Here is an 8,712-nt window from a genome sequence, read left to right as displayed (position 1 = left end):
GCCTTAGAATTCTGTCAATCGGCTAGTGCATACATGCGGTTTGGGACAGCTCCCAAACCAGATCCTCTACCTCTACCTGAGCCCTTACCTGCTGATGATTGAGGACCACGCAACGAAGAAAGTGCTGATGATGAGGATGCTCCTGCCGAGCCAGTATACTGCAGTCTATCACCTCTACCCTCATCTCCAAGACTAGGATAGTCACGCATCTTATGACCCTCAACTCCACCCCTATAAAAAGAGGTAGATCCAAATCGACACTCTTCTAAATAAGACCGACCATATTGTCTGTAAGTAAGTCGTGGTGGTTGTCCTCGATTAGCACCTCTCTGATAGCGGGGGCCTGGTTCCCTCAAAGTCTGACTCTGCTCATGTTTAGGTCTCGATAACTGAGTTGGGGAACTAGCTATGGAGCCGTCTACTAACTGACCTTGTCTTTATGGACCTCTACTAGAATAAGCTCTATCACCTCTCTGAAATATGCCATCTCTCCTACCCCTCTTATTTTGTTCTCTTTCTCTCTCTCATCCCTACAGTTTTGTATTCGATCTTCTGTCTACTGAATATGTGCCATCAATCTTGCAATATCTATATCCAGATTTAGTGTAGCAACCATACAAGAACTAATAAAATAATCTCCAAGTCCAACCACAAAGAGATGCTTCCTTGCATCCTGGGTGATGACCATCTCAGGATCAAATCTTTGCCAACTGAGTGAACCGCATGCTATACTCCCTAACACTGAGGTTTCTTTGTCAAAAGTTCATAAATTCTTCAACCCTCGCCTCCCTAAGCTCTTGGGCGCAAAAAGTGCTCCATAAAGGTCATAGAAAACTCCTTCCAAACTGTTGGGGGAGCATTTGGTTCCCTAGAATCCACTCACATCTCGTACCATGCAATGGCGATCTTTCAGCTGATAGGAGGCTAATTCAATTGCCTCCGTCTCTGAGATATGCATGACCCTAAAAATTATGTTGATCTCATCTATAAGCTGTTGTGGGTCCTCTGTCATACTAGATTTGATAAACACTGGGGATTCATATGGAGGAAGTCACGTTCTCTGGATCCAGCTGCCTCTCCCTGGATAATTCTAGGTGTAGCTATATTTTGTCCTTGGACCTGAGCAGCTACCAACTGAGTGAGCACTGTAATTCCCCTCTAAGATCTTGCTTGGGTACCTGGTGGTGGTATAGGCGGTACATGAACCACTGCTGATACTACTGGAGGTGTAGAAAATCCTACACACCCTTCTGTCCTTGGAATCTAAGGACCTGGAAGTATAGGACATGGAAATATCTCCTAAGAGCTGGTTCGAACACCTAATAGTTGAGGCTGCTCTGAAATAGCTTCCTCCTAAGTAGTGCTAGCCGTGGCCCCCGGGCCTACTTTATCCTTGTTTGTAATAGACATAATCTGTATCACAAATAAAAAGAGTACGAATCAAAATTAACTATCTATGACTTAGCTCTATCGCACAATCTAGATTATGAAAGAAGGTCAAATTCCTAAATGTCCATGTAGTTCCTAAATTATAAATATGGCGCGCAACACATTTATAAGAAATGTCCTACTAGACACGGCTTCATAGACTCCTTGGGACACTTGAACCTTGTGCTATGATACAAAGTTTTGTCATGTCCCCATCTAGGAAAGAGCAGACATCGAGGACTTATTTGAGTACCTGCTAACATATGTATTAAACTCATACTAAAGATGTAGACTCATAATAATCGAAACATATCAAAAGCTTTGTCTATTTTTTTTGGTCCACACAATTCAGTTATCAATTTATTGAGTGTAATCATAGTTGGGAGCAAACCTTTTCTCAACATGTCGTGATACAATCCAATTGCCACTTCAAGGAGTCCAGATTGAGACAATCCACTAATTAGAGTTGTATATGTCTGGACATTCGTTTCACATTTCCTCTTTCTCAATTTCTCTATTCTGCTCTATTTTTTTTGATTTCACAATCTAATCAGGACTGCAAGCCCTTGTCATTTTTTCAACTTCTCCCTCTCCAAAACGCTCTGCTAAAGTATTGGTAATATGAGTTTGTTTTTCTAGGTTCCATAGGGAAGGATCGAGCACAAGGGCTCAAAAACTCTACTTTGTACACTAGTCAAGGAATGGAAATGATACATAATAACTCCATGGTTATTGAGAAAGAGAATATGCAAAGTAATACTCCAGCTCCTGCATCTACTAATCAAGTTAAGAAATACACCCAAGAAGTTGAAACAAGTAAGTTTTTTTTACAAATATGCTGTGTTTTTTATAAAGCTGCTATGATTTAAAGTTTTCTGATGAACTATTTTTTTGACAGTAAATGTGCATATTATCATTAACAAAATAAGCACACATAAAAACTAACAGCACCCAACCTCGTCACCCTTTTCTAAGACAGATGTGATGAGGATTATGCCTCCAACGAGCCAGAAACTAACTACATTACTATCTTCTCTACAATTTCTCGTATAATTTACCTCATTGTGTCTGTATGTAGTATTTGTACACCTTTGAACTATTTCCTGTTCCTTGCTTTCTAAATGCAGTACACCATAACTCTCCATAGAGCAGCCACCATGTCCTTCTTAAAGTTTAGCTCTTATATATGTGTGTACCCAGCAGTGAGTATTGCAGGCAGTGAGATGTTGGACTATCATTGATGCTTGATATAGTCAGCAATTAGTTTCTTCTAAGTGTATATTCATATGCAGAAGTCTTTCAAATGGTTAATTTTCCTTGTGTGTACCAATGTTGGATCTTGTCCTTCAAAGAGTTAATTTTACTCCAACACCATCTATTGCCTGCTTGTGCTCTACGGGTCCAACATCTTTCCTACAAAAGTAAGTTTCAATTTTCACAATCTTGATGAACTTCTATATTATGTTTTCTTGGGTCCAGGTGCTACAGGAAAGAGACTAGAGCAAAGACATGGATCTTTGAGCTCCTCTTTAGGAATTTTGGAATATGAGATGGGAGCTTTCAAAAAGAGTGCTCTTTATGCTAATCAAAAAGTGCAAACTCCTTCTAAAAACACAAGATCGAGTTCTCCCATGTCGTCTAGTCAAGAAATGCAAACAAGTCATAAAGTGGATATGCAAACCAATATTTCATTGCCTCCATCTATTGATCAAGTTACGAAACACTCTCAAACAGCTGAAAAAGGGTATGATATTTTGAATTCATTGTTATTAACTTGTAAAACTAAACTTTTTTACTATAATTTTTACCAAATTATGCAAAATTAGGTTCATCTTATCCTAGAAAGGAAAAGAGAGTTCGAGGGAGCAGCAAGTGCAAAGAAGTTGCTTCACTTGAAAACGGACAAAAGTTGAAAGTAATCCTTTTCCAATAATCGAACGCTTGGAGCAAATAGCAAACTTTTTTCGAGGCATTTGGGAAAAATTATTCGTGACCGTAATATTTGCCCGTTGGGAGTATCATCGTGGAATGATATTAAGCAAGAAAAGTTGGATCAGATGTGGGCAGCCGTTGAGGTAATAAATGTACACCTGATCAAATCTTTCATTAACAGAAGTTTCACATCCTTCTATAAATTGCTCGAGCTCTTACATTTGACAAGTTTCACATCCTTTTTATATGCTACTGATTTTTTTTCTTGAGACATCAAATGATTCAGAATATAACACGACATTAAATTTCTTACATCAGAAGAACTTTAAACACTAATTCTGAATATAATATAGCTTCAAAAAAGAATTCTCTAGTCTCTGAATAATTCTTCTATTAAAGCCAAGTTCAAAATATGTTATTTAAATTGGATGCTATGTTCTTTCATGGCACTGCTTCCTTTATTGACTTTGATATGTATCATATGATCCAGTGCTATAGATTGTCAGATGATAGGTGATGAACCAAGAATCATGGAGGAGAAAAAAGAACTGATTTTGCTTGAAAGTTAAATGAAGAGTATGATCTTTCTCTACATAACCCACTAGTTGATCTTAGCTAAAAAGGCGAGAAAAGTAGTTCTTAACCTTACACAGTCCATATCCTAATAGACTTAGGATTGTAGAAGAACTATAGCTAACAAAACTTTCCTTGGAGTAACCGGTAAAAAGTTGTTGTCATGTGAACAGAAGGTCACAGGTTCAAGCCTTGTAAACAGTCTTTGGCAGAAATGCAAGGTAAGACTGCGTACAATAGACCCTTGTGGTCGAGCCCTTCTCCGAACCCTGCGCATAGCGAGAGCTTAAGTGCACCGGGCTGCCATTTTTACTAAAAGCTTTGCTTATTCTACTAGAAGTAGAGCATTTTTTCTATCTTGTTATCCATTCTTGTTATTTCTCTCTTGATAATAACTCAACTCATGTTTCAATTATTATAGAATAAATTTGAGAGTGTTGACATGAATGATCATCGTGATCATATCTTTGGATGGATGAATGAGTTATGGAACAAATGGAGAGGATACTTGAATTTTAAATATGTGAAGAATAAGCCAATCCAACAGTCTTTTAAAGATGTACCAAGGGGAGTAGACAAAAAAGAATGGAAATGGTTGGTAAAGGAGCATTTTTCCTCTGAAAGTTTTCAAGTATGCTTCTAAAAGGAACATGAGATCCCAGATGCTTTAATAATTTTATTATATTTATTTTAATTAAGCTTATTATTTCACAAATACAGGCAAGAAGCAGTAGGAATAAGATAAACCGAGCTAAGTTGAAGATGCTTCATCATATTGGTAGCAAGCCTATACGAGAGGTTATTTATCAAAAGGTATTATCATAAAACTATTTTCCTAAATGAAATACTTACGAGTTATGTGTTATTTGACATGTTTGACTTTAATGTAAAGGGCAGAAAAGATGGCAATCCACCAGATTTGGCGACTATTTTCTTTGAGACTCATAAGAAAGATAACAAGCTTGTTGAGCCTGAAGCAATTGAAAAACATGTGCGTTTGGTGAATTAAATATATTAATTACTTTAAATTTTTATGTGTTCTGATAGAAAATGTTATTTTAAATATTTGTAGGCTCAACTCGAAGTAATGGTTCAAGCTAATCCATCTATGCCTAGCATAGAGATTGTTGAAAAATATTGTGGACCTCAAACTCGGAGCCATGTATTTGGATTTGGGGGTGGGGTAAAGGTGAAAGACTTGAAAGGTGGAACTGTTTCTAAAGCTGAATTATGTTTGCGCTACATTCAACTTGAGAGGATAACAAATCCTTGAATGAAGAAAACAAATCTTTGAATGAGGAAAACAAATCCTTGAACAATCGCTTGTCTACCTTAGAAGATGAGATGAAAAAAATAAGGAAAATGCACGAGTTGTTTGTCGCTCAACAATCACCTGTCCCACATACGACATCGTCCGTTTCAATTGAATGACCAATATTGTTTTATGCTAACCAAGTACGTAACAATATACTTTGACTTTTAAATTTAGTTTGTTGATGTTTTTATTCATGTTCTACTTAAACTTTCCAGCTAAGGACAAAAAAAGCAACAAGAAAGAGAGAATATTTGAAAAGGGAACCTTTTTTTATCAGCCAAGCTACCAATACACACAATATTCATAGGACCCAATCTGTAGAAACTAATAGCCTCCAGCCACAATTATATAAAATGAATTCACCTAATGACAAAATAAGGATCCATGTTGTGTTTGTATAGCAAAATGAGATCAAATATCTGACATGAAACTTGTTCTCATCACAGTTAATACTAAACTAGTAATTTTATGTTTGTGTTACAAGTATTTTGCACTACATGCTATCAACACAGTTAGTACTAAACTAGTCATTTTCCGTTTATGTTGGAAGTAAAATCGTTACATTGTTTTGGTCACTTTTTCTTCACTTTCAGCTTCTTCCTCTCTTCTAAGTAGCTCTGTATTAGCTTCATTGTTACTTTGGGTTGGATTCATTGTTCTTACTTCCATCTGGATTTGGATTTTATAATTTTTGGTGAGTGTTACTCTATTTGATCATCTGAAAAGAAATAGTACTCACATAAGCATTATTAGTATTGATACAAAGCATGTCTTCCTCGGCAGAATGGACATCCATAAACTGGATTATAGATATTACCATGTAGCTGTGAGGAATAACATGACCAACAACTGTCCAGCATTGCATTGCTCTAAGGACACCACTTATTCCTCCTTGTTTTTTATTTTTTGCACAATTTTTGTTCTTCAAGTTTCTACACAGTTGAACACATCTTTTTGTCTATTATTATTTTTGCTGCATTGCTGCCCACAATGTTTATTTTCAATGTTAACAACAATGACACATTCTCCGCCGTCTCATTCTCCGGCGAAATTCAGTTTTCTTGATATTGCTCTTCTCACGCACCGGCGCTTCAACCTCCAGATTTGGGTTTTTGCCATATTGTGCTACAAATTACAATAGTATTCAGATGCAATTGTTTTCTATAGATACTGCAAACTTACAGATATCTTGATTTCTCCGCACCCCATTTTCACTCTTGATACTTTGTTAAGCTTTCTTTTTCCTTCTCTCATCAAATAGAAATAGATAACAGCAAGCAAAACTGACACTACTTGTGCAGTTCTTGATATTGCTCTTCTCACGCACCAGCGCTTCAGCCTCCAGATTTGGGTGGGCTGTAGATTTGGGTTTTTGCACTGCTTCCGGTCCGATCTGGCCTAGATCTATTGATTTCCGGCGTCGTCCAATGATTTTCCGGCTTCCGGCGTGCACAGTGTTTTCGGCGTGAATAGTGTTTTCAGTGTGAACAGTATTTTCTGGCGTGAACCAGGTTCTTACAACTGGAGTTGGTACCTCCGATTTCCATATATTCTTTGTTCATACACTTGTCGTGGTATTTTCTGACTGTTGAGTTTTGAATAATTAATTAGTTTATACGTGTTTTCATGGATTTGGATAGTTATGATAGACTAGGGTCATATTCTCGCTCGGGAACGGGGATGAGGGTAAGGAGGGGTGAGTGGGTTAAAGGAGCATCTAGACTGAGAGTAGGTTCTTGGAACATTGGCACGTTAACGGGAAAGTCCATATAGCTAGTTAAGATTCTTAAAAAGAGGAAGATTAATATAGCATGTGTCCAAGAGACCAAATGGGTAGGTCCTAAAGCTAAGGAGGTAGACGGATATAAGCTTTGGTTCTCTGGTAGATAGAAGTATAGAAATGTGGTAGGCATTTTAGTATACAGTGATTTAAGGGACTAGGTGGTAGAGGTTAAGAGAATCACTGATAGGATGATGTCAATTAAGGTAGTCGTTGAAGGGATCACTCTGAACATTATTAGTGCCTATGCGCCGCAAGCGGGCCTAGCCGATGAAGAGAAGAGACGCTTTTGGTAGGATTTGGACGAGTTAGTGGGAAGCATACCGCCAACTGAGAAATTATTCGTGGGAGGGAATTTCAATGGGTACATCGGGTCTATTTTGGGAGGGTATGATGATGTGCATGGAGGCTTTGACTTCGGGGAAAGAAATGGAGAAGGAGTTTCACTTTTGGAATTCGCAAGAGCTTTTGGGTTGGTGATAGCCAATTCGAGTTTCCTAAAGAAGTATAGGACGGTTAGTTGTATTAGGGTTGTAGCAAGGAAAGTGTTGGGAGTCTCGATAGGTAGTCGTAGTCGGCATCGAGGGGAATGATGGTGGAATGGAGAAGTGCAAGGAAAGGTGGAAGCAAAGAAGATGGAGTATACGAAGTTGATAGAAAGCACGGATGAGGTGGAGAGGTGGACGAATAAGGAACTTTATAAGATAGCGAGGAATAAGGAGAAGTCGGCGGTTTCGACGGCAAAAATGACAGCTTTTGAACGCCTTTATACTAAACTAGAAAAGAAAGGTGAGGATAGGAAATTATTCAGACTAGCCAGGACGCGGGAGAGAAGGGCACGCGATGTGGATCAAGTGAAGTGCATTAAGGACGAGCATGGAAAAGTATTGGTAGATGAGACTCTCATTAAACAGAGATGACAGTCATACTTCCATAAATTACTGAATGACGAAGAGGACAGAGACTTCGTGTTGGGAGATTTGGAGCATACAGGGAGGCATCACGATCTTGGGTATTGTAGAAGTATTACGGTCGAAGAGGTTAAGAGTGTTGTGCGTAGGATGCACTGGGGAAGAGCGATCGGACCTGACGAGATCCTTGGGAAATTTTTGAAGAGCGCGAGTTCGGTAGGTTTGATGTGGCTGACTAGGTTATTTAATGTCATCTTTAACACGACAACGATGCTCGAAGAATGGAGGTCGAGCGTAATGATCCCTCTATACATAAACAAGGGGGACATCCAGAGCTGCAACAACTATAGAGGCATTAAGCTTCTAAGCAATACTATAAAAGTATGAGAAAGAGTGGTGGAGATGAGGGTGAGGAGAGGGGTGTCTATTTCAGAGAACCAGTTCAGATTTATGCCGGGGTGCTCAACTACAGAAGCCATCCATCTTATGAGGAGATTGATGGAAACCTAGAAAAGGCTTACGATAAAGTTCCAAGAGAGATACAATGGAGATGTTTGGAGGATAAAGGTGTACCTATGGAGTACATTAGGGTGATCAAGGGCATGTATGAGGGTGCCAAAACCAGGGTAAGTGTCACACCCCAATATCAACAGGGTGTGATGGGCACCCGACCCCGTGCTCGGAGCCGAGCGAACCCGCTAACTCATATTACATTCTCAATCCCTTAAGAATTTTGCATTAAAAAGAAATGAAAAAAAACATAGCTATGCTTT

At 38.6% G+C, this 8,712-nt stretch overlaps 1 pseudogene; it reads left to right on the top strand.

Annotated features, from left to right (window-relative positions):
• Window positions 1-2,153: 2,153 nt before the first annotated feature.
• On the top strand, window positions 2,154-5,364 carry LOC129872132 (uncharacterized; annotated as a pseudogene).
• The last annotated feature ends 3,348 nt before the right edge of the window (window positions 5,365-8,712 follow it).

This window comes from Solanum dulcamara, chromosome 2 (assembly GCF_947179165.1).
Source record: "Solanum dulcamara chromosome 2, daSolDulc1.2, whole genome shotgun sequence".
NCBI classification, from domain to species: Eukaryota; Viridiplantae; Streptophyta; class Magnoliopsida; order Solanales; family Solanaceae; genus Solanum; species Solanum dulcamara.
This window is presented reverse-complemented; position numbering and strand designations above follow the sequence as displayed.